The 24545-nt window shown below is 60.7% G+C and overlaps 3 long non-coding RNA genes across 13 annotated transcripts; all 3 read right to left on the bottom strand.

Annotated features, from left to right (window-relative positions):
• Positions 1-644: 644 nt before the first annotated feature.
• LOC134142644 (uncharacterized) lies at positions 645-14283 on the bottom strand. 7 transcript variants are annotated; one of them, XR_009958929.1, is made up of 8 exons: positions 14200-14283; positions 11914-12086; positions 10030-10212; positions 9492-9705; positions 8743-8874; positions 2857-3040; positions 1668-1955; positions 645-903 (listed from the first exon to the last, which is right to left on the bottom strand). It is a non-coding gene; the product is annotated as an uncharacterized LOC134142644 (long non-coding RNA). The 7 variants fall into 7 exon arrangements; XR_009958930.1 differs by having other exon boundaries at positions 645-1955; positions 10030-10209; XR_009958927.1 differs by having other exon boundaries at positions 645-1955.
• Positions 14284-17029: 2746 nt separating this feature from the next.
• On the bottom strand, positions 17030-18113 carry LOC134142807 (uncharacterized). Its single transcript, XR_009958963.1, has 2 exons — positions 18072-18113; positions 17030-17270 (listed from the first exon to the last, which is right to left on the bottom strand). It is a non-coding gene; the product is annotated as an uncharacterized LOC134142807 (long non-coding RNA).
• Positions 18114-18150: 37 nt separating this feature from the next.
• Positions 18151-22869, bottom strand: LOC134142648 (uncharacterized). 5 transcript variants are annotated; one of them, XR_009958936.1, is made up of 5 exons: positions 22782-22869; positions 21082-21201; positions 20494-20666; positions 18610-18792; positions 18151-18285 (listed from the first exon to the last, which is right to left on the bottom strand). It is a non-coding gene; the product is annotated as an uncharacterized LOC134142648 (long non-coding RNA). The 5 variants fall into 5 exon arrangements; XR_009958935.1 differs by lacking the exon at positions 21082-21201; XR_009958938.1 differs by lacking the exons at positions 21082-21201; positions 22782-22869 and adding an exon at positions 22286-22353.
• Positions 22870-24545: the final 1676 nt, after the last annotated feature.

The following is a 24545-nucleotide window of genomic DNA, read 5'->3' on the forward strand; positions in this document are numbered from 1 at the left end:
AGTTCTCCCACACGAAAGGACTAGAGGCAATGGGCACAAGCCGAACCACAGGAAGTTGCGCCCGAATGCGAGGAAGGATATCATTCCCGTGAGAGTGACGGAGCACTGGAACGGGTTGCCCAGAGAGGTGGTGGAGTCTCCTTCTCTGGAGATATTCAAAACCCGCCTGGGTGCGATCCTGTCTAACGTGCTCTAGGTGACCCTGCTTGAGCAGGGAGGTTGGACTAGGCGATCCCCAGAGGTCCCTTCCAACCTTACCCGTTCTGTGATTCTGTGACGGCACCGGCGCCTGCAGGCTCTCCGCGGCCTCGCGGACACCCGCAGCTCTCCCAGCTCCGGGCACGCGGGCCCCGGCCCCAGACAGGCCAGGGAGCAGGCTGGTGCCCTCACACAGCCCTGGAGGGGTGGCCCCGGCTGCCCCCACGACGATGGGAACCACCCCCAAGAGTCCCGAGGGTCCAGGCCACGCAACGGCAACTCCCCATAGCCCCGGGAACAGCACCGAGTCCCCTCGGAACCGCAGGCACTCCAAAGCGCAAGGGGCTCGGGCACCAGCTCCCGGCCCCGCGCGCACAACGTGTAACCTTCTCCTCTGGGCGTCATCTTCAGGCAGGGGGGTGTCCGGAACCACAGACACGACCGCAAAGAATAAAGCGGCTGTTTATTGTTTTACTGGGCAGAAACGCCACCTGGGAGTGAGCTTGCCACGGAGCTCGGTGCCGGCACGCTTCCCCTTACCCCGTGACACCTGAAGAGTCATCGCCACGCCAGCGTCCGTCTGTCCGACCGTCCGTCCGTCCGTCGGGGAAGGGTCAGCTCCCGCCGCAGCCCCCGAGGCGGCAGGCGTCTGCGTAGCCGACGGCCTGCCCCTTCTGCTTTTTCCTTCGGGGATAGGATTCAGCTCTGAGAATCGGAGAGGACAACGCCTGAGCTCGCCTGCCTGCGCTTCCGCTCTACCCCAGACCAGAGCCCCGCGGAACGCTCGCACGGCTCTCGGCTCGCTCGCCGCCAGTGTCCGTGTGGTGGGCCTGCACCGTATCGAACCCAGGCCTCAGCTCAGCGCGCAGAGCAGAGTGCTGGCACAGGGGAAGATGGCAAACGCCGAAGGAGGGCTTGCAGCCCGCTGCTCGGGCTTCAGGGCTTACAGTTTATTATTTACGGATTTCTACCTCATCAGGAAGCCCTAAGCCCTGAACCTGAAGTGACGAACTGCACATCTTGGCACCCAAATGGTTTCTGAGGCTGTAAAGTCTCGGGATGAGGTTGCATTTTCAATCCTGCACCCTGATCGCTAAATGAGGGACCTGTGAACTGTGCCTGATAAAGACGGAGCCCCACAAAATAAAGCGAGAAACCACAACCGCAGCATGAGAGACCCTCAGCAACAAACTACATAAACCTCGAGTGAAAAAGTGCAAACCCTTAGCTTTAAGCAAGGAACGCCACAGCACCCACGAGCATGAGAACAGTAAGAAGCGGCCAAAGAGTTTTGCCCACAGCTTAGGAACTTTCCCCTTCATTTAGAAGGGCAGCAGAACAGGAAGACGTGCACCACAATCCTGTTACAGTTGCTGTTTAGAGGCTTGGGCTTAGCCGCCGCTAAAGCATAAGCACGTGCACAAATCGTGCCGCTGGATCGCGCCAGGCTGCGCCACCACTGAACGCACCTGAAACGCCGCGAGCGCTAATTCGTCTCCCCCACAGACCGTTGATAGTTTTGCTCCTCTCGGCTCCGCGGGCAACCATCCACGGCCAGTGATGCCCGTAACCGCCAAGGGCAAAACCACTGCCACGTCCCAGCCCTGCTCACACGCAACGCAGCCCCGGGACTTAGCTGCGTCCACGTCGCAAGCCTGGGCTCGCCTTCCGCTCGTCTTCGGCGGCCAGACGCAGATCTCTGCGGAGAGCTCCCAGCGACGACAACGTTCTTTCGACGGCCAGACTACGCTCAGCACCTGCGAAGAGGCCGGAACAGCTACCGAGAGGCCAGGCAGCCGCACGGCCCTCCTAGAGCTACTCCCTAGTCCACAGTTACGACTGACTGTAACCGACCAATAACGCCTGTAAGGAAAGAAGGCTCAGAGGAGACGAACGCAGGCAAGATGCCCCTGAAGCTCAGGAATGGTATAAGTGCATACGTGGCTCAGCCCAACACAGAGTATAAGGCCCGAACAACCAACAAAGGAAATTTTGGAGAGAGCAACGGGCTGGAGCTGGCTTCAACCCACGTATTGCTTCCTGGCGACGTCGTGACGGTGAGTGTATTATAGAGTCCGGTAAGAAGATTTACACTTGTACTGTGATTTCAGTATATTACTGTATCACTCCTCTAAATCAAAAATCTCACGTAACGTCACGTATCTTTAAATTAAGCCACTGTATATAACATTGTGCTCTCCGTATGTGTGGAATATCTAGAAGAACCCTGTCAGAGAGTACTAGGCTCTGACCCTGACCCTCAACGCGAATCAAGCCACCTGGGAGATTCTCGTTTTAGAGCTTTTTCCCTCCCAAACCTTTAACGATGGTTTCCTAACCTGGGCAGATGCAGTGCCCCCACCCCAGCATTGTAACAGTTTTCATCCTGGGATCCCAAGTTGCTCTTATGACGTGAAGCAGCAAAGCAAGGCAAAAGGCAGGTGGGGTCCCAGCTTACTCATCTCGCCACAAAAATTCTTATTTTAGGCCTCACCGCTTCCTCCAGGTAAACAGAGCAAAATACAGCTCCAAGCAGGCAGCTGAGGCTTCACGCAGACCCGGTGGCCCTGCCAGCAACAGCAGGGCCACAGTGACCGGGCTACCCGTCGCTATTCCCCGCTTCCTTTGCCCGCCTGGGAATTGCGGCTTACTACTCACAGGTAAGGACGCGGCCAACCTTCCTACGGCCGAAGGCTCCTTGTCGGGACCGGGAGGAGAACCCTTCCGCTGGCACCTGGATCCTCCTGGCTGCTCCTGACACGCGATAACTTGCAGAGGTCCGAGGGCGGTAGCCTGTAATTCTTCACGGCAGCGTGCAGTCGTTCCCCGACGTTACGAACGCCTAGGATTAACGCAGTTTATAAATGCTACCACTGTAAGGCATAAAGACGTGCTGAAACGTCTGCGAGCAAAGAAAACGTCCGTGTGTCTGACAGGACGATGCAGATGCATCAGCGCCTAGAGCTCAAGAGGGGGCTAGCAACCCCTCTTGGGCGAGACTCTTCGAGCAGGCTGTCCAGCTGAACTCCTCCGTCTTGCCTAAGAGTCTGCCTTGGGACGTTATAACTTTGTCTGCCAGCACTTGTTGATGGAGGCATAGTAAAATCCATCACCCTACAAAAGTACAGAGGAAAGCAAAACAAAAAAAACACCCCCCCAAACAAAACACAAAACATAAACCACCCCCCCCCACAAACCGCAGGAAGAAGAAAAAAAAAAAAGGATTAGGGCATAAGAAAAAGCTCAGAAACAGTTTGGAGAACACTGCAGAAATCCTAAAGAAGCTAGACTGCCAAAAGACAGCTCTAGGGAGGATGGAAGGCCAAAAGACTCCACAATGCACTAGAGAGCTCCTAACAGACCTGCATGGCTAAAAAATGACTCTAGGGCACAAGGAAGATAGCTGGAGGGCTACTGAGGAGACTAGACAGTTCCTAAGGTGGCTAGAGGGCCAGAGAGAATCTGTGGAGCACAGTAAGCATCCCAAGAAGTGTTCAGAGCAGACCAGACAGCTCATAATGGGACTAGATGGCCAAAAGTTAAGAATTTACTAACAAGAGAGACTTCTAGAGGTATTCTAAGGGGACAGGAGAGGTTCTATGAGATGTATAGGGCCAAAGGCCTAAGGAGGCCATGTGAACAACTGGAGGGGTTTTAAGCAACTTTGAAGGCCAGAAGACAGCTCTGGGGCACGAAAAGGGCCTTTAAAGGGAAGAGTTTTTTGAAGGGTTTCCAGGGGAGTAGCATGGTGCTAAGGGGGAGTCTAGGCAGACAACACAGGTCTGTGGGTGGGAAACAAAAGGCCGAAAGAGGAGGCTAAAGCAGAGCAGTAGGCTGCTAAAGGAGCTGGAGTGCTAAGAGGGCTCTAGGGCTGCAGGAGCACTCCAGGGGGATTCTGAGGGGACTGCAGGATCCAGGGAGGGGGAAGGCCAGACAGCAGCTCTGGCAAACAATGAAGGGAAGCAACTAGTCGAAAGTGTACTACAACGGTTCAAAAGGGGCCTACATAGCCAAACAAATGACTCTAGAGAATAAAGAAGAAACCTAGATGGGCTATCAGAAAATTACATACTTTCTAATGGGATTCCAGAGGGCCAGAAGACGCATCAAGACCACAGGGAAGGCTAAGACATCCAGAGGAAACTAGGAGTGCTAAGCAATCTACATGGCAAAAAGAATTACTCTAGGGAACAGGGAAGATAGCTAGAGGAGTTCTGAGGAGACTAGAGAGTTCCAAAGCGTTGGGGTGGGGGAGAACTCTGGGGCACACAGAAGGCTGAAAGGGTAATCCAGAGTACACTAGAAGGATCCTAAGGGGTCTAGAGGGCCACAGAGGTCTGCAGATGCAAAATAAAAGGCCAAAAGAGGTTGTTAAACCAGAGCAGCAGGCTAGTAAAGGGGCTGGACTGGCAACCGGGGGCTCCAAGGGGATTCTGAGGGGACTGCAAGGTGCTAACAGGTGTAGAGGACCAGAAGAGAGCTCTGGGGCAAAAGAAAGGCTGAAAGAATAATCCAGAGTGCTCTGTAGAGACCCTAAGGCATCCAGAGGGCCAAAAAAAGACAAGGAACAAGGAAGGAATCTGGAGGGGTTCTGAGAAGACTAGGTGGTCCTGAAGGAGCCCAGAAAGGCAGAAGACTGCTCTTGAGCCCCGTCCTGTCCAAAAGAGGTGTCCAGAGAGCACAAGAGGGGTCCTTGGGGCTCTAAAGGGCCAAAGGAAGACTCTGGGGCACCACAGAGGCCAAAAGAGTGGTCCAGAGCACAGCAGTGTCACACAGGGTTGTGGAGGACCAAAGGAGTGCTCTGGGTTGGAATAAAGGCCTTCAGAGGGGCTCTGAGGGGAGTTGAGGTGTGCTAGAGAGACTGGAGGAGGAAAAGACAGCTGTAGGGTACAAGGAAGGCTGTAAGAATAGTCCACAGAGCACAAGAGGGGGGCTAAGGAGTCTGTCTGCCAACAGAGGTCAGCAGATGGAAAATAGAAGGCTTAACCAGGGCAGTAGGCTACTAAAGGGGCTGGAGCACCAACTGAGGGCTGCAGGGCAAGGAGGAGGGCACCTGGGGGATTCTAAAGGGACAAGAGGGGGGCTAATGGGTTTACAGGGTGCCAAGACAAACCTCTGGGGCAGAAAGAAAGCTAAAAGAGTAGTCTGGAGCGCACTACAGGATTTCTAAGGGGATTCCAAGATGCAAAGATGACTCTGGAGAAGAAAGAAGATAGCTGGAGGCATTCTGAGGAGCCTAGAGTGTTCCTAAAGTGTCTGGGCAGGGAGGCCAGAAGACAGCTCTGGGGCATGCCGAAGGCTGAAAGAATAGTCCAGAGTGCACAAGAGCAGAGCTAAGGGGTCTAGAGGGCCAACAGAGCTCAGGAGATGGAAAATAAAAGGCCAAAGGAGCACACCAAAGCAGAGCAGCAGGCTGCTAAAGGGACTGGACTGGCAACCAGAAAGCTCTAGGTCAGGAAGAAGATCCCTTGGGGGATTCTGAGGAGACTGCAGGGGTGCTAATGGGTGTAGAGGGCCAGAAGAGAGGTCAGCGCTGGAAGAAAGGAGTGTCACACAGAGGTCTAGAGGATCCAAGGAGTGCTCTGGGGCAGAATAAAGGCCTGCAGAGGGTCTCTGAAGGGAGTAGAGGGGTGCTAAAGCTGCTGGAGGGACAAAAGATAGCTGTGAGGCACAAAGAGGGCTGCAAGAATAGTGCAAAGTGCACAAGAGGGGCGCACAGAAGGCCAACAGAGGTCAACAGATGGAAAATAAAAGGCCAAAGGAGCAGGCCAAAGCAGAGAAGCAGGCTGCTAAAGTGGGGTGGAGCCCTTAATCCTTCTTTATCTGGTGTGCAAGGAACCAATAGACACACAACATTGAGATATTTGTTTATTATATTTCTGTGCAGAGATAGGTGCTAAGTGGTAGATCCACAAAGCTAGCACACCTACACTTTTCAGGGAGTACTTTACACATTTTTTTCTATCGGTTACAATTTTATCACATCATGTATTAACTCCATGCTTGCGCTTAGCATTCCTATTAATTAGCACAAGAAGCTCAAAAGGCGGTAACATGATTATTATGTCATTATTATGTCATTCTGATCTCATTGATTTAGGGGAGTGTAATTTAATATGTTAATAAGTACTAATGATCTTAGATTACTGGGTTATTCTGATGTTTTTGTTTTGCCAACTCTTCGCATTGTTCAAAGGGTTGTGGTTTACTTAATGTTATTCGGCTGGAACTGTTCATCCTTCACATTACTGTATTACAATAACCTCTCTCCCTTGTCCGTGAGTCTTGCAGGGTTTCCACAGCAACGTGGAAGAAGACTACAACTCCTAGCATGCGCTGCAGACAAAAATAGCCTCCCAAAGCCCGGTACCGGAAAACTACACCTCCTACCATGCACAGCGTATGAAATTACGCTTCGGGAAACCCGGTGCCAGGAGACTACGGTTCCTGCCATGCGCAGCTGGATAAAATCACTTCCTGGCAAGCCTGTACCGGAAGACTACAACTACCAGCATGCAGCGGAAAACAATATGGCCGACAGGAAGATTAGAGCTCCCGGCATCCGCAGCATCCTGAAATGGCCGAACGGAAGTCAGATACTGGTGGACTAGTGCTCCTGGCATAGAGCGAAAAAAAAAAAAAAAAATCCGGAACCTGGTGCCCTAAGCCTATTGCTGCCGCCATGCCGCGCAAAACAACAGCCGGAAGCCCACTGCCGGAAGACTACTGTTTCCGGCATGTCGGGGGGGGGGGGGGGGGGGGGGGCGCGGCTTGCAGCGCTCGGTGACCTTTGACCCTGCGGCGATTGTTCTGGCCCGCCCCGTCTCTCCTCCCTCCTCACACTCAAGGGCCGGAAACCGCCACACAGGCCACACTGCAGCCCCACAATCTCCAGCACGGGTCCGGGGCTCCCCGACACCCTCTGGAGTGGCCCCGGCTCAGCTCCCACACTGCCCATGCCCACGTGACCCTCCCAGTGCTTCTCCTCGGATACCTTCTATCCCTGCAGAAAACAGCCCCAATCTGCCCCTGAACCCCTCCCCCCACTAATCTGATGCGCAATAAACCCCACCACAGCCCTGATGCAATCCATTCATCTTTCCCCCTCCAGCCCCAGTGCACCGCCTTCCTCCCCACCCTCCATGACCGTGATGCACCACTCTTCCCCACCCTGTCCTTGCCCCCCACTGTCCCAATACATGGTGACTCCCAGCCCCAGGACAGTTTGCCCCGGCATGGTCCGCTTCAGTTGTGCTGAATTGCCCAGGACACTCCCATCCACTAAGACCCCCCAACACGTACACAAGCCATAGACCAGACTTCCCTCAGCCCTGCTCACCTCTGTGTTGCAGCCAACATTCTGGTCCCAGCAGGCAGTGTGTGGCAGCAGCTCTATTGTCCTGGACCAACCCTGACATGAACTTCTACCAAATGCAGACTCAGCGCACAGCATGTACCCATTTCCTGCCCTTGCAATCCACCCAACAGGCGCCACCTGGGACTTCTCACAGCCACAGTGCCCAGAGCTGCAGGCCATCAGGGACAGCTGCGACTGCCAGGGCAGCAGAGGCCCCCCAGACTCCTGAGAGCAGCTTCTCAAAAGCTCAAGGGAGAGCCCTGGGGCACACAGCGAGCTAAAAGGGGAATTCAGGGCACAAAGGAACAAAGCGGGAGCTGTGGGTGCAACAAACGTGTTTTGTGTGTGTGTGTGTGTGTGTATATATATATATATATATATATATATATATATGTACACACGTTATATATATATGTGTATGTATATTATAATGCAATGACAGAGCAAACAGAACAATTCTGGCAGCACCAAAAGCCAAAAGGAGGGCCCTGGGGCACACCCGCAAAACTCTACGGCAAACGACAAAGCTAAACAGAGAACCTTGGCACGTGCCGCAAAGAAAACACGGGGCCCCGAGGCACATGGGGGCCTTGGGGGCAGCCCAAACCGTGAACTGAAGGCTCCTGAGGGCAACAGAGGGCAAACGCGGGGCTCTGGGGTAAACCAAAACACACAAGAAAAGGGCCTCAGAGCACACCAAAGGGGCCAACATGCACCTCACAGGGCTCAGCACGGCTGACAGCACGGTGCCCGCAGGCTCTCCCCCTTCCCACGGGCGCTCCCAGCTACAGGCACACAGCCCCTGGCCCCGGCCCCACCAGGGAGCAGCCCGGTGCCCTCACGCAGCGGCCCTGGAGGGGCCCTGGCTGCCCCCACCACGATGGGAATTGCCCCCCGCCCAGAGTCCCGAGGGTCCAGGCCACGCAAGGGCGATTCCCCACAGCCCCGTCAACAGCACTGAGTTCCCCGGGAACCGCAGGCAACCCGAAGTGCAAGGGGCTCGGCCGCCGGCAGCCGGCCCCAGGCGCAACCCTCTCCACCTGGGCATCGTCCTCATGGCAAAGGCATAGCCAGAACCACAGGCACGAGCAAAAAGAATAAAGCAACTGTTTACTGTTTTACCGTGCAGAAACACCACCTGGGAGCGAGCCTGCCACCGAGCTGGACGCCGGCACGCTTTCCCTTACCTTGTGACACCCGAAGAGTTCGTCCGTCCGTCGGGGAGGGGTCAGCTCCCGCTGCCGCCCTTGATGCGGCAGGTGTCCGAGTAGCCGACGACCTACCCCTTCCGCTTTTGCCTTCAGGGAGGGCACTCAGCTCTGAGAACGGAGAGGACAACGCCTGAGCTCGCCTGTCTGCACGATTCTGCCCTGCGCCAGGCTAGAGCCGGAAGTGGACGGACCCGCACAGCGCAGACAGCCCTCGCCACGCTCCGAGCCCGCTCGCCTGCCGGGCTGCTCGCCTGTTTGCCTACAGCTCCGGGGCGTCCGCAAGAGCCGGGGCGCACGCACAGGCCCAGGCTGGAGAGGAGCCTTGTGTTCCGTCACGGCATTTGACTACTCCTCGTGCGCTAACCCCTTTCAGATGCTTAACCCCAAATGCTCTCAGCCCTTAACAACTTCAGTAGCCTGGGCACCTGGTTCGTCCACGCTCTCAAACCCTCCTTGCTCGTTCCTGTCCTGTTTGAAACTCTCCCAGACCGCCCCCACCCTCAGACCACTGTCCTGCAAACAAATCAAGCCACCGAGGTCACTGGGAGATTCTCAGTTCAGTGCTCCCCCCTCCCCTCCCCTCCCCAAGCTTTCGCTATAGCTCCCTAAGCCAGGCAGAACGCAGATCCTCCCTTAAGCACCCCCGTAAGCGGTTTTTATTCCCAAGTCGCTCTTACGACATGAGGCAGCAAAGCAAGGCAAAGACACGTGGGGTCGCAGCTTACCCATGTAGCCGCAACAAAGTCTTATTTTAGGCCTCGCTGCTTCTTCCAGGTGAGCAGACCAAAATACTGCTCCAAGCAGGCACCTAAGGCTTCACACAGACCTGGTGGCTCTGCTAGCAACAGCAGCGCCATAGCGACCGGGCCGCCGGTTGTGGGGTTTGTTAGACGCTGAGCTAGGCGACCCGTCCTTCAACTGAGACTAGAAGCAGGTGTGCTGTGAGAAACAGAACAAGAATGCAGAATATGAGCCAAGCAGATAACCGTGGTGTCTGCTTGTGAGAAAATCGTATCAAGGGACATAACCAATCGCTTTAGTAGCTGGAGCGCGTGCTTGTCGCTGTATACCCAATCACTGCGCTGTGTACGTCGCGTGCACAACTCGTGCTTACTGTATCGATAGATATATTTTGCCTTCTGATATGGACAGACGTCTTCTGATCAGAACCTATCAGGAGTCCGTGCAATCGATCCCTTCCACCGGTCACTATCCCCCCCCCCCCGCCCCGCCTCCTCTGCTGGTCCGTGAACTGCAGCTTACTACTCCACGGTTCAGGTACGGACGCTGCCAACCTTCCTGCTGTCAAAGGCTCCTCGTCAGCACCAGGCAGAGAACCTGCCAAAACCGGCATTCGGATTCTCCCGGCTGCTCTCGTCGCATCACCTGCCGAGGTCGGAGGGCGGCAGCCTGTAGTTCTTCACGACAGCCCGTCGTCGTTCCCTGCTGTTCAGAATGCCGAGGATTAACGCAATTTAGAAACGCAAAAATACTACCGCCGTACGGCGTAAAGCCGAGCTAAAGTTTCCGCAACCGCTCTGCGTCCGACAGAACGAGCCACGCGCGTCAGCGCCTACAGCTCGAGGCCGCCGACCCCTCCCGGGCGACGTTCTTCCGGCAGGCTCCCTCCCCGAGCGCCTCGGCCTTGCCTAAGGGTCTCCCTCGGGACATTACAACTTAGCCAGCCAGCACCTGTCGATGCAGGCACCGTAAAATCCATCACCCTACAAAAGTACGGAGCAAAGCAAAGCTCTGCAGAAAATCGTAAGAATCCAAAGGTGCTTCTAAGCACAAAAGCAGCTCTAAAGCAAACACGCGCGCGCGCACGCACGCACGCAAGGTAAACGAGAACGCGCAACCCGCAGGTACCGCTTCCCCCAGCCCCGCTCTGGGAGCTACGACGACACTCGGGTTTGCTGCGAAAGGGAAGTTAGACTAAGTAGCCGCTAGAGCTTAATCTGTCAGAAACCTCCTCTGCCTGCATTTTTTGGCGCAACCGTGCTCTGCCCCTCGCTCAATGCAGACACGCGCAACATCCCCATCCTTTAACACCTGCACAGTAACCCCCTGCTCGTTAAGGTTAGTGCTCATCGTGCCGCTCGGATAGATGATCCCCCGCTGTCTAGTCCTAGGCCCGGCGTTACCACTTCAGAGGGACCTGAGCGCGCTGGACCGCCTCTGTGCTATCAAAGGGAGAAGTCTCAGAGACAGTTACAGCCCAGGGCGCTGCTAAACGGTCTTTCTCACAGCCAGAGAATTTGCGGTCCGGCCCCAAAGGGGACGCGAGGACGGTGCCGTTGGCACCCGCTTTCCCTTACCGCTCTTTTCTGACGGTGCTGCTCCCCCAGAGTCACCAGATGCGGAAAGCATTACTGGAAAAGGCTCGCCTTGTCCTAGGAATTTGCGGGCAGGAGGTGCTAATTCATTCCACGAGGCTTTAACGTCTCCTCCACCTACCGTCTTCCTCCTCCCCCAGATACCATTGCCAGGTAACTAACTGCGGGTTGCGCTAACTGAGCCCTCCGAAAACGACCTCTTCGTTTTACAGGGCGCACGCTTTCTCTCTCTCTCCCCCTCTCTCTCTGCTTTTCTCTCTCCCCCTCTTTCCTTTTCTCTCTTTCTCTCTCTCCCTCTCCCGTAACTCTGGCCGCTTGACCATCGTTCCCCGAAGATAACGATTTGCTGCCCTGCAGCTTTTAAAACAGGACGTTTTGTAGACATACAAAGTCACGCACCCAGAAATACACGTACGGAGCAGACTTGTTTGTGAGCTGCACAGGCCTCCCGTTACACGTTGGTGACCTATTATTCCGGTCGCTCTTAACGGCGATCCTGCCTAGTCGGGAGGAACGGGTTTTCCTTTGGGGCAGACGGGGACAGCTCTCAGCCGGTCCCGGCTGATTTTATTACTTCAGCTTGCTTACGTTTTCCTGGTCTCTTCTACTTCGGCCGCGGCAATTAACCTCAAAAGCATCACGCCTTTCCCCTTCTATCTACGCGCGTGCGATAACAAAACAAAATAGAAACGACCAAAGCAAAACTAAGGCAGATGCCGCTAGCGATACCCACGGGGTAGGAACGGCTTGCTTGGGCCTCGGCGCTGCCTCCGGGAGGCCGAAATAACTAACAGTCGCTGTCGAGAGTTACCTTGACTTGCCCGTGGCGGAACACCTGCCGCTACCGTGGCAGCTGCCGGGGATACCGAGGGTCCGCTGCGTTTCTGCCTCCTCGTTTCAACCCCGTCCCTTAGGTATTAATCCCCTACATGCCGCTCGTCCGGCTTCTCTCTCCGTCAGCATTTGCTGTCGTTGGTTCCAGCTCTGTAACAAAGAGAGAAACTGGCATTTTGCTGGCAACGAAAGGCTTAGATTTACGTGCGTTCTTTTTCTCTTTATTGTGTTCCTGGCTTTTTTTCTCCCTCCCCTCCCCCCCCCCCCGAAAGGAAAGGGCTTAATACAGCACCTTGTATCACGCAGTACAGGGTAAACTGTTTGGAAACGCTGCATACAGCCAACAGGGCTAGGTTATTAGACAGGCAGGCGCATCACCTGACACTTACCTACGCCGCCTTCCGTGAAACCTTGTTTTTATTCTGCTTCGGTATTATCGTTACTGCTCCGCATCCTTTCTCAAAGCCTTGCACGCACGCGCTTAACCGAGAATTCTCTCGGCCCTTAACTACACGGAAGAGCGACAGCACTCGATGTGCCGGTCTCTCTTTCAGACCTATTACCTTTTTGATACGGACTCCCGTTGCGCTCGGATGCTCGCCTCACAGGCGGCGACCAAAGCGAACGGCTGGGTCGCTGGGTCTAGCCGCTTCTCTTGGAGATGCCCCCTTCCGGGGACTACCCTGCCAGACAGACCGAGAAGGCTGACGAGGCCACGAGGGTACCGGGTTTTAGACGCTACTTCCCCGAGGCCCCGAGGGTGACAGACGCAACCGCTTCTCTTCACGTTACTCACAGCCACGTTCATCTATTACTTAGGACAAAACCGGTTCTACTTTAAGAGGGGACTGTTGTTCGCTTAAACTTTGCAGAGAGTCCATAACCTGCTACGCATCCTCTCTAGTCCCTTCTGCTTTCGCAATGCCCGTGGTAAGGAAAGGCTGTTATTAATAGCACCCATTCTCCCGCAGGCCGGGGTAAGCCATTTCTCTGCTCTGAGGAGGTGCCTGAAAAAAGCCAGGCTCTTTTCTGTAGCATCCCTGGGGCTTCCCAGGGCCCATCAGTGCTCTCTTAGGCTTTTCCCGAGCCTTTTATTTTACTAGGCGACTCCTTAGCCTGCAGTTTCATGTTAACGCTCCCCTGAAGCATTGCGCACAGCGCAGTTATCCCAGACCAGCCGCATCTTGCGCCTACAGAGAGTTCCGAGAGGCGGCTCAGGCGAAGAGAGAGAAAAAATCGGTTTGGCAGCTGTGCCGTCACCCGTCAACGTTTCTCAGGCTGTGCCTGGCTGGGGGAGGGGAGGGGGCCTCAGGAGGCTCTGGGAGCCTCCTTCTTCTACCCATCCGCCCGCTTGCCCGGCCACGCTTCTCAAGCGAATGACTTGGGGCTGCGCTCACCGCGCCCGACCCGAGTTCTCCCTCGGCCGCTTTGGCGCAGAGGGTTCAAGCCTCCCGGGACTCAGCAGCGCTCCGGGGCCCGCCTGCGGCCCCGCTCCTCCGGGCTGCGTCCCGAGCAGCTGGGCAGGAGCCGGGGCCCTAAAGGCGACACGTGGCGAGGGGGGGTCGGACCCGCGCTGCGGCACACGCGGCGCCGCGCAGACCCCGCCCGGCGCTCCCGGCGGGGCCGAGCCGGGCCCCAGCCCCCGCCGCCCCGAGCCCCGCACCGCCGCCTCCGCGCAGCCACGGCCTCAGCGAGCAGGCGGCAGCCCGACACCCGCGGCCACCCGAAGGGGCGCGCTCGCCTCACGGGCGCCCCCCGCTCCTCCACCTCAGGGAGCCTCAGCCCGCCGCCGCCGCCGCGCGAAAGCTCCGTCCCTGCTCGCCGCCATGCTGCTCCCCGGCGCCGCGCATGCGCCGCGCGCCAACCGGGCGCAGCCGCAGCAGCGGCCCGGCGGTCGAGCACCGCGCATGCGCCGGCTGCGGCCGCCGCCGCGACCGCGGCGGGAGGGGCGGGAGGGGCGGGGAGGAGGCGAGAGCCGGGGCGGCGCTCTCGCGGCTCCCGCGTGCGAGCCGCAGGGCGCCGCGGCCCCGCGGCGCTCGCCCCGAGCGGCGAGCGCCCCGAGGCTGCTCTGCCCGTGCCCGAGAAACCGACGGGCATCAGCGAGCAGGCTCCGGGGCCGCCCCGGTGCGAGAGTAGCGCGGAGCAGCTCCGGGGCGGCACTGGCCGTCCCCGCGACCCCAGGGAGCAGCGATAAGGAGAAGCGCTCTGCGCTACCGGTCCATGAGCACCGGGAAGGGGCGAGGAGCCGGGCCCATGCGCTTACCTGCGGCCGAAAGAGCGGAGAGGCGCGGCAGTGCGCGCGTGTGCTGCCGGCGGTATTCTCCGCACGCAGGGGAGGCCGGGGGTGGCGGCAGTACTGGCTTTTGGACACGCGAGGGCAGCCGTGAGCGGGGCGGGAGGGAGTGCGCATGCGCGGCCCCGTTTCGGGTGCAGTACCGCAATGCGGACAGGCGAGGGCAGCAGAGAGCGGGGCGGGAGGCAGTGCGCGTGCGCGGCCCCGTTTCGGGTGCAGTACCGCAATGCGGACAGGCGAGGGCAGCAGAGAGCGGGGCGGGAGGCAGTGCGCGTGCGCGGCCCCGTTTCGGGTGCAGTACCGCAATGCGGACAGGCGAGGGCAGCAGAGAGCGGGGCGGGAGGCAGTGCGCGTGCGCGGCCCCGCTTCGTGTGCAGTACCGCAATGCGGACAGGCGAGGGCAGCAGTGAGCGGGGCGCGAGGCAGTGCGCGTGCGCGGCCCCGCTTTGGGTGCAGTACCGCAATGCGGACAGGCGAGGGCAGCAGTGAGCGGGGCGAAAGGCAGTGCGCGTGCGCGGCCCCGCTTCGTGTGCAGTACCGCAATGCGGACAGGCGAGGGCAGCAGAGAGCGGGGCGCGAGGCAGTGCGCGTGCTCGGCCCCGCTTCGTGTGCAGTACCGCAATGCGGACAGGCGAGGGCAGCAGTGAGCGGGGCGCGAGGCAGTGCGCGTGCGCGGCCCCGTTTCGGGTGCAGTACCGCAATGCGGACAGGCGAGGGCAGCAGTGAGCGGGGCGGGAGGCAGTGCGCGTGCGCGGCCCCGTTTCGGGTGCAGTACCGCAATGCGGACAGGCGAGGGCAGCAGTGAGCGGGGCGGGAGGCAGTGCGCGTGCGCGGCCCCGTTTCGGGTGCAGTCCCGCATTCTCGAAACGCGGGGACGGTAACGAGCACTGCAGCGGGCAGGGCGTAGGCGCTTTCCCGCCTCAGGTGCGCGCCTGCTTTTTTTCGACCCTCGAGGGCAGCGGTGAGCGCGGCGGAACGCAGTGCGCGGGCGCCTGTCATATCTGTTGCAATACCGCCTTATCGACAGGCGAGGGCAGCAGTGAGTACTGCGGAACGCAGTGCGCATGCGCTGCCCCGCAGTAACGAGCGCCTGAGTAATATGGCCGCGCGGCAGCGCAGCGGCGAAAGAACTACCGCTGCCGGCACGCCGTGTGGCACGAAGATGGCGCACCGGAAGCCCAGTGTCGGAAGACTACCGCTCCCGGCGTGCCGCGCGGCACGAAGATGGCGCACCGGAAGCCCAGTGTCGGAAGACTACCGCTCCCCGCGTGCCGCGCGGCACGAAGACGGCGCACCGGAAGCCCAGTGTCGGAAGACTACCGCTCCCGGCGTGCCTCGCGGCTGCCGCGCAACGCCCCAATAACTTTGACCCTATGGCCGGCCCGTCCCGGCCCGTTCCCCAATACCTTCCGGCGCCCCCGTGACCGGACCCGCGGCAGTTCCGACGCCGCCTCCGCCCCTTCCCCGCAATCCTGCCTAGGGCTTCCCCTCAGGTCCCTCCTCTCGCTCCCACACGCGATCCCCAGCTGGCCCAAGACGCCCCCCCTCTTGCGCCCCCCACCCCCACCCCCCGCGCGCACCCCCTTTCTCCCCGCCCTCCGCAGCCCCGGCGCACCCCCGCCCTCCCGCAGCCCCGGTGCGCCGCTCTTCCCCCCCCCCCCCCCCCCCGCCAGCGCGCACCGCTTGTGCCCCCCCCCCCCCCCCCGCCCCGCACGTTCCCATCCGCGGGGGCACGCGCCGGACCCACGGCGCGGACCGGCCCCCCGACACCCCTCACCTCCTCCGCGCTGCAGCCGCCCTGCCGCTTCCAGCGGGTGCTGCTCCGCTCCGCACCCCAGTTCCCAGCTCCCGGACCGGCCCCGGCGCCAGCTCGCCCCAAACGCTGCTCCGCTCCTGGCCCGGGCCCACCCCCGCCATCGCCAGCAGCGCCCCCGGCCCCACCCCGGCCGCCTCCCAGCCCCGGCTCCCGCAGCCGCAGCCTGTCGGCAAGGGGGCGGCAGCAACGGCCCTCAGCCCCGGCGGGGACGGCGGGGGCTCCCAGGGCACCAGAGGCGCCCCCGCTCCCGGGAGCGGCTCCCTGAAAGCTCAAGGCAGAGCCCCGGAGCGCACGGGGAGCAAAAGGGAGCGCTCGGGGCACAAGGGAACCGAGCGGCACCCGTGGGGGCCACAAAGGTAGAGAAAAGGCGACGACAGAGCAAACGGAACGATTCTGGCGGCACCGAAAGGCAGGAGGAGGGCCCTGGGGCGCGCTCGCCAAACTCTGCGGCGGACGACAAAGCTAAACGGAGAACTCTGGCGCGGGCCGCAAAGCGAACGAAGGGCCCCGAGGCACACGGGGGCCTTGGGGACAGCCCAAACCGTGAACTGAAGGCTCCTGAGGGCACCAGAGGGCAAACGCGGGGCTCTGGGGCAAACCAAAACACACAGGAAAAGGGCCTCGGGGGCACACCATTAGGCACCTCACAGGGCTCAGCGCGGCTGACGGCACGGCGCCCGCAGGCTCTCCCCCTCCCCACGTGCGCTCCCAGCTCCAGGCACGCAGCGAGCAGCCCGGTGCCCTCACGCAGCGGCCCTGGAGGGGCCCTGGCTAGCCCCGCCACGATGGGGATCGCCCCCCGCCCAGAGTCCCGAGGGCCCAGGCCACGCAAGGGCGATTCCCCACGGCCCCGTCAACGGCACCGAGTTCCCCGGGAACCGCAGGCGCTCCGAAGCGCAAGAGGCTCGGCCGCCGGCTCCCGGCCCCAGGCCCCAGGGCATCGTCCTCGTGGCAAAAGCACAGCCAGAACCACAGGCACGAGCGCAAAGAATTAAAGCAACCGTTTATTGTTTTGCAGTGCAGAAACACCACCTGGGAGCGAGCCTGCCACCGAGCTGGACGCCGGCACGCTTTCCCTTACCTTGTGACACCCAAAGAGTCCTCACCGGCGTCCGTCCGTCCGTCGGGGAAGGGTCAGCTCCCGCTGCCGCCCTTGACGCGGCAGGTGTCCGAGTAGCCGACGACCTACCCCTTCCGCTTTTGCCTTCAGGGAGGGCACTCAGCTCTGAGAACGGAGAGGACGACACCTGAGCTCGCCTGTCTGCGCGCTTCTGCCCTGCGCCAGGCTAGAGCCCTGCAGGACGCTCGTTGCCCAGCGCTCGGCTCGCCCGTCCCATCGCCGGTCTCGGTGGCACGGGCCTGGGCCGTACGAAGCCCAGCCCTGAGGTCAGCGCGCAGAGCCGAACGCTGGGTGCAGGGGAAGGTCAGAAACCCAAAGGAGGGCGGGCTGGACGAGGAGACGGGGAACGGAAGCGGACGGACCCGCACAGCGCGGACAGCCCTCGCCACGCTCTGAGCCCGCTCGCCTGCCGGGCTGCTCGCCTGTTTGCCTACAGCTCCGGGGCGTCCGCAAGAGCCGGGGCGCACGCACAGGCCCAGGCTGGGGAGGAGCCTTGTGTTCCGTCACGGCATTTGACTACTCCTCGTGCGCTAACCCCTTTCAGATGCTTAACCCCAAATGCTCTCAGCCCTCAACAACTTCAGTACCCTGGGCACCTGGTTCGTCCACGCTCTCAAACCCTCCTTGCTCTTTCCTGTCCTGTTTGAAACTCTCCCAGACCGCCCCCACCCTCAGACCACTGTCCTGCAAACAAATCAAGCCACCGAGGTCACTGGGAGATTCTCAGTTCAGTGCTCCCCCCTCCCCTCCCCTCCCCTCCCCTCCCCAAGCTTTCGCTATAGCTCCCTAAGCCAGGCAGAACGCAGATCCTCCCTTAAGCACCCCCGTAAGCGGTTTTTATTCCCAAGTCGCTCTTACGACATGAGGCAGCAAAGCAAGGCAAAGACACGTGGGGTCGCAGCTTACCCATGTAGCCGCAACAAAGTCTTATTTTAGGCCTCGCTGCTTCTTCCAGGTGAGCAGATCAAAATACTGCTCCAAGCAGGCACCTAAGGCTTCACACAGACCTGGTGGCTCTGCTAGCAACAGCAGCGCCATAGCGACCGGGCCGCCGGTTGTGGGGTTTGTTAGACGCTGAGCTAGGCGACCCGTCCTTCAACTGAGACTAGAAGCAGGTGTGCTGTGAGAAACAGAACAAGAATGCAGAATATGAGCCAAGCAGATAACCGTGGTGTCTGCTTGTGAGAAAATCGTATCAAGGGACATAACCAATCGCTTTAGTAGCTGGAGCGCGTGCTTGTCACTGTATACCCAATCACTGCGCTGTGTACGTCGCGTGCACAACTCGTGCTTACTGTATCGATAGATATATTTTGCCTTCTGATATGGACAGACGTCTTCTGATCAGAACCTATCAGGAGTCCGTGCAATCGATCCCTTCCACCGGTCACTATCCCCCCCCCCCCGCCCCGCCTCCTCTGCTGGTCCGTGAACTGCAGCTTACTACTCCACGGTTCAGGTACGGACGCTGCCAACCTTCCTGCTGTCAAAGGCTCCTCGTCAGCACCAGGCAGAGAACCTGCCAAAACCGGCATTCGGATTCTCCCGGCTGCTCTCGTCGCATCACCTGCCGAGGTCGGAGGGCGGCAGCCTGTAGTTCTTCACGACAGCCCGTCGTCGTTCCCTGCTGTTCAGAATGCCGAGGATTAACGCAATTTAGAAACGCAAAAATACTACTGCCGTACGGCGTAAAGCCGAGCTAAAGTTTCCGCAACCGCTCTGCGTCCGACAGAACGAGCCACGCGCGTCAGCGCCTACAGCTCGAGGCCGCCGACCCCTCCCGGGCGACGTTCTTCCGGCAGGCTCCCTCCCCGAGCGCCTCGGCCTTGCCTAAGGGTCTCCCTCGGGACATTACAACTTAGCCAGCCAGCACCTGTCGATGCAGGCACCGTAAAATCCATCACCCTACAAAAGTACGGAGCAAAGCAAAGCTCTGCAGAAAATCGTAAGAATCCAAAGGTGCTTCTAAGCACAAAAGCAGCTCTAAAGCAAACACGCGCGCGCGCACGCACGCACGCAAGGTAAACGAGAACGCGCAACCCGCAGGTACCGCTTCCCCCAGCCCCGCTCTGGGAGCTACGACGACACTCGGGTTTGCTGCGAAAGGGAAGTTAGACTAAGTAGCCGCTAGAGCTTAATCTGTCAGAAACCTCCTCTGCCTGCATTTTTTGGCGCAACCGTGCTCTGCCCCTCGCTCAATGCAGACACGCGCAACATCCCCTTCCTTTAACACCTGCACAGTAACCCCCTGCTCGTTAAGGTTAGTGCTCATCGTGCCGCTCGGATAGATGATCCCCTGCTGTCTAGTCCTAGGCCCGGCGTTACCACTTCAGAGGGACCTGAGCGCGCTGGACCGCCTCTGTGCTATCAAAGGGAGAAGTCTCAGAGACAGTTACAGCCCAGGGCGCTGCTAAACGGTCTTTCTCACAGCCAGAGAATTTGCGGTCCGGCCCCAAAGGGGACGCGAGGACGGTGCCGTTGGCACCCGCTTTCCCTTACCGCTCTTTTCTGACGGTGCTGCTCCCCCAGAGTCACCAGATGCGGAAAGCATTACTGGAAAAGGCTCGCCTTGTCCTAGGAATTTGCGGGCAGGAGGTGCTAATTCATTCCACGAGGCTTTAACGTCTCCTCCACCTACCGTCTTCCTCCTCCCCCAGATACCATTGCCAGGTAACTAACTGCGGGTTGCGCTAACTGAGCCCTCCGAAAACGACCTCTTCGTTTTACAGGGCGCACGCTTTCTCTCTCTCTCCCCCTCTCTCTCTGCTTTTCTCTCTCCCCCTCTTTCCTTTTCTCTCTTTCTCTCTCTCCCTCTCCCGTAACTCTGGCCGCTTGACCATCGTTCCCCGAAGATAACGATTTGCTGCCCTGCAGCTTTTAAAACAGGACGTTTTGTAGACATACAAAGTCACGCACCCAGAAATACACGTACGGAGCAGACTTGTTTGTGAGCTGCACAGGCCTCCCGTTACACGTTGGTGACCTATTATTCCGGTCGCTCTTAACGGCGATCCTGCCTAGTCGGGAGGAACGGGTTTTCCTTTGGGGCAGACGGGGACAGCTCTCAGCCGGTCCCGGCTGATTTTATTACTTCAGCTTGCTTACGTTTTCCTGGTCTCTTCTACTTCGGCCGCGGCAATTAACCTCAAAAGCATCACGCCTTTCCCCTTCTATCTACGCGCGTGCGATAACAAAACAAAATAGAAACGACCAAAGCAAAACTAAGGCAGATGCCGCTAGCGATACCCACGGGGTAGGAACGGCTTGCTTGGGCCTCGGCGCTGCCTCCGGGAGGCCGAAATAACTAACAGTCGCTGTCGAGAGTTACCTTGACTTGCCCGTGGCGGAACACCTGCCGCTACCGTGGCAGCTGCCGGGGATACCGAGGGTCCGCTGCGTTTCTGCCTCCTCGTTTCAACCCCGTCCCTTAGGTATTAATCCCCTACATGCCGCTCGTCCGGCTTCCCTCTCCGTCAGCATTTGCTGTCGTTGGTTCCAGCTCTGTAACAAAGAGAGAAACTGGCATTTTGCTGGCAACGAAAGGCTTAGATTTACGCGCGTTCTTTTTCTCTTTATTGTGTTCCTGGCTTTTTTTCTCCCTCCCCTCCCCCCCCCCCCCCGAAAGGAAAGGGCTTAATACAGCACCTTGTATCACGCAGTACAGGGTAAACTGTTTGGAAACGCTGCATACAGCCAACAGGGCTAGGTTATTAGACAGGCAGGCGCATCACCTGACACTTACCTACGCCGCCTTCCGTGAAACCTTGTTTTTATTCTGCTTCGGTATTATCGTTACTGCTCCGCATCCTTTCTCAAAGCCTTGCACGCACGCGCTTAACCGAGAATTCTCTCGGCCCTTAACTACACGGAAGAGCGACAGCACTCGATGTGCCGGTCTCTCTTTCAGACCTATTACCTTTTTGATACGGACTCCCGTTGCGCTCGGATGCTCGCCTCACAGGCGGCGACCAAAGCGAACGGCTGGGTCGCTGGGTCTAGCCGCTTCTCTTGGAGATGCCCCCTTCCGGGGACTACCCTGCCAGACAGACCGAGAAGGCTGACGAGGCCACGAGGGTACCGGGTTTTAGACGCTACTTCCCCGAGGCCCCGAGGGTGACAGACGCAACCGCTTCTCTTCACGTTACTCACAGCCACGTTCATCTATTACTTAGGACAAAACCGGTTCTACTTTAAGAGGGGACTGTTGTTCGCTTAAACTTTGCAGAGAGTCCATAACCTGCTACGCATCCTCTCTAGTCCCTTCTGCTTTCGCAATGCCCGTGGTAAGGAAAGGCTGTTATTAATAGCACCCATTCTCCCGCAGGCCGGGGTAAGCCATTTCTCTGCTCTGAGGAGGTGCCTGAAAAAAGCCAGGCTCTTTTCTGTAGCATCCCTGGGGCTTCCCAGGGCCCATCAGTGCTCTCTTAGGCTTTTCCCGAGCCTTTTATTTTACTAGGCGACTCCTTAGCCTGCAGTTTCATGTTAACGCTCCCCTGAAGCATTGCGCACAGCGCAGTTATCCCAGACCAGCCGCATCTTGCGCCTACAGAGAGTTCCGAGAGGCGGCTCAGGCGAAGAGAGAGAAAAAATCGGTTTGGCAGCTGTGCCGTCACCCGTCAACGTTTCTCAGGCTGTGCCTGGCTGGGGGAGGGGAGGGGGCCTCAGGAGGCTCTGGGAGCCTCCTTCTTCTACCCATCCGCCCGCTTGCCCGGCCACGCTTCTCAAGCGAATGACTTGGGGCTGCGCTCACCGCGCCCGACCCGAGTTCTCCCTCGGCCGCTTTGGCGCAGAGGGTTCAAGCCTCCCGGGACTCAGCAGCGCTCCGGGGCCCGCCTGCGGCCCCGCTCCTCCGGGCTGCGTCCCGAGCAGCTGGGCAGGAGCCGGGGCCCTAAAGGCGACACGTGGCGAGGGGGGGTCGGACCCGCGCTGCGGCACACGCGGCGCCGCGCAGACCCCGCCCGGCGCTCCCGGCGGGGCCGAGCCGGGCCCCAGCCCCCGCCGCCCCGAGCCCCGCACCGCCGCCTCCGCGCAGCCACGGCCTCAGCGAGCAGGCGGCAGCCCGACACCCGCGGCCACCCGAAGGGGCGCGCTCGCCTCACGGGCGCCCCCCGCTCCTCCACCTCAGGGAGCCTCAGCCCGCCGCCGCCGCCGCGCGAAAGCTCCGTCCCTGCTCGCCGCCATGCTGCTCCCCGGCGCCGCGCATGCGCCGCGCGCCAACCGGGCGCAGCCGCAGCAGCGGCCCGGCGGTCGAGCACCGCGCATGCGCCGGCTGCGGCCGCCGCCGCGACCGCGGCGGGAGGGGCGGGAGGGGCGGGGAGGAGGCGAGAGCCGGGGCGGCGCTCTCGCGGCTCCCGCGTGCGAGCCGCAGGGCGCCGCGGCCCCGCGGCGCTCGCCCCGAGCGGCGAGCGCCCCGAGGCTGCTCTGCCCGTGCCCGAGAAACCGACGGGCATCAGCGAGCAGGCTCCGGGGCCGCCCCGGTGCGAGAGTAGCGCGGAGCAGCTCCGGGGCGGCACTGGCCGTCCCCGCGACCCCAGGGAGCAGCGATAAGGAGAAGCGCTCTGCGCTACCGGTCCATGAGCACCGGGAAGGGGCGAGGAGCCGGGCCCATGCGCTTACCTGCGGCCGAAAGAGCGGAGAGGCGCGGCAGTGCGCGCGTGTGCTGCCGGCGGTATTCTCCGCACGCAGGGGAGGCCGGGGGTGGCGGCAGTACTGGCTTTTGGACACGCGAGGGCAGCCGTGAGCGGGGCGGGAGGGAGTGCGCATGCGCGGCCCCGTTTCGGGTGCAGTACCGCAATGCGGACAGGCGAGGGCAGCAGAGAGCGGGGCGGGAGGCAGTGCGCGTGCGCGGCCCCGTTTCGGGTGCAGTACCGCAATGCGGACAGGCGAGGGCAGCAGAGAGCGGGGCGGGAGGCAGTGCGCGTGCGCGGCCCCGCTTTGGGTGCAGTACCGCAATGCGGACAGGCGAGGGCAGCAGTGAGCGGGGCGAAAGGCAGTGCGCGTGCGCGGCCCCGCTTCGTGTGCAGTACCGCAATGCGGACAGGCGAGGGCAGCAGAGAGCGGGGCGCGAGGCAGTGCGCGTGCGCGGCCCCGTTTCGGGTGCAGTACCGCAATGCGGACAGGCGAGGGCAGCAGTGAGCGGGGCGGGAGGCAGTGCGCGTGCGCGGCCCCGTTTCGGGTGCAGTCCCGCATTCTCGAAACGCGGGGACGGTAACGAGCACTGCAGCGGGCAGGGCGTAGGCGCTTTCCCGCCTCAGGTGCGCGCCTGCTTTTTTTCGACCCTCGAGGGCAGCGGTGAGCGCGGCGGAACGCAGTGCGCGGGCGCCTGTCATATCTGTTGCAATACCGCCTTATCGACAGGCGAGGGCAGCAGTGAGTACTGCGGAACGCAGTGCGCATGCGCTGCCCCGCAGTAAAGAGCGCCTGAGTAATATGGCCGCGCGGCAGCGCAGCGGCGAAAGAACTACCGCTGCCGGCACGCCGTGTGGCACGAAGATGGCGCACCGGAAGCCCAGTGTCGGAAGACTACCGCTCCCGGCGTGCCGCGCGGCACGAAGATGGCGCACCGGAAGCCCAGTGTCGGAAGACTACCGCTCCCGGCGTGCCGCGCGGCACGAAGACGGCGCACCGGAAGCCCAGTGTCGGAAGACTACCGCTCCCGGCGTGCCGCGCGGCACGAAGATGGCGCACCGGAAGCCCAGTGTCGGAAGACTACCGCTCCCCGCGTGCCGCGCGGCACGAAGACGGCGCACCGGAAGCCCAGTGTCGGAAGACTACCGCTCCCGGCGTGCCTCGCGGCTGCCGCGCAACGCCCCAATAACTTTGACCCTATGGCCGGCCCGTCCCGGCCCGTTCCCCAATACCTTCCGGCGCCCCCGTGACCGGACCCGCGGCAGTTCCGACGCCGCCTCCGCCCCTTCCCCGCAATCCTGCCTAGGGCTTCCCCTCAGGTCCCTCCTCTCGCTCCCACACGCGATCCCCAGCTGGCCCAAGACGCCCCCCCTCTTGCGCCCCCCACCCCCACCCCCCGCGCGCACCCCCTTTCTCCCCGCCCTCCGCAGCCCCGGCGCACCCCCGCCCTCCCGCAGCCCCGGTGCGCCGCTCTTCCCCCCCCCCCCCCCGCCAGCGCGCACCGCTTGTGCCCCCCCCCCCCCCCGCCCCGCACGTTCCCATCCGCGGGGGCACGCGCCGGACCCACGGCGCGGACCGGCCCCCCGACACCCCTCACCTCCTCCGCGCTGCAGCCGCCCTGCCGCTTCCAGCGGGTGCTGCTCCGCTCCGCACCCCAGTTCCCAGCTCCCGGACCGGCCCCGGCGCCAGCTCGCCCCAAACGCTGCTCCGCTCCTGGCCCGGGCCCACCCCCGCCATCGCCAGCAGCGCCCC

This window comes from Rhea pennata, chromosome 7, assembly GCF_028389875.1.
Source record: "Rhea pennata isolate bPtePen1 chromosome 7, bPtePen1.pri, whole genome shotgun sequence".
In the NCBI taxonomy this organism is placed as follows: domain Eukaryota; kingdom Metazoa; phylum Chordata; class Aves; order Rheiformes; family Rheidae; genus Rhea; species Rhea pennata.